Source organism: Myotis lucifugus, unplaced genomic scaffold (genome assembly GCF_000147115.1).
Source record: "Myotis lucifugus unplaced genomic scaffold, Myoluc2.0 scaffold_1528, whole genome shotgun sequence".
Taxonomy (NCBI): Eukaryota; Metazoa; Chordata; class Mammalia; order Chiroptera; family Vespertilionidae; genus Myotis; species Myotis lucifugus.
The window spans coordinates 27,772-28,564 of NW_005872576.1; positions in this window are offsets into that span (position 1 = coordinate 27,772).

The following is a 793-nucleotide window of genomic DNA, read 5'->3' on the forward strand; positions in this document are numbered from 1 at the left end:
GGGGGAGGGGGCAGAGTGGGGAGGCTGGAGCGGGGAAGATCCAGGAAGTTGCACAGGAAGATGGAGGGAAGGGTGGGCCATTCGAGTGAAGCCACAGCAGAGGAGAGGGCTTGCCTTGTGGACAGAAGGCTGCTGTCCCCGTGGTGATGCTTCAGGGATCCAGCGCCCTGGGCCTCATCCCTGGGAACAGAGCGACAGTGCGGGCCGCTGATACTGGTGCTTCTCCCAGGCCCGCCGGGCAGCTGCCTCGGTGTCCCTCACACCAGCCCACAGCCCTCCTCTCTGAGAGGCCTCCTCCGCCCATGGTCTATCCAGGCCTCTGCTTGGGCTGCTGCCTCTCAGCCCGCGGGGTGACACCCAGGAACCTCAGTGGCTGGAAAGGGCTGTCCCTCTGTCTCATGGAGGCCGATTCCTTCTCTGGGCCTTGGGCCTTCCTGCCTCAGCCCCCCCCCCCCCCCCCCCCCCCCCTTTAACCCCCCCCCCGCCGGACGAGGGGTTAAAAAATTTTTCCCTTTAACTAAAAATTTGAAATAATTTTTCCCCTGGCCCTTTGAAAAGGGAAAGAAAGGGGCCCGGCCCCTCCCCCCCCTTTAAAAACGGGGGTGAGCCCCCCACGGGGCGGCACCCTTCTTACTAATGGAATATTTTTTACCCGGGGGGGGCGTCTTGAGGGTCCGAGGGCCAGCCCAGGCGATGGGCGGGGCGCCAGTAAGGAGTTCTACTTATAGCTGAAGACAAAGATGTCGGGGCGGGGGACAAAAGGGCCCCCCCCCCAAAGGGGGCGGGCGATTGC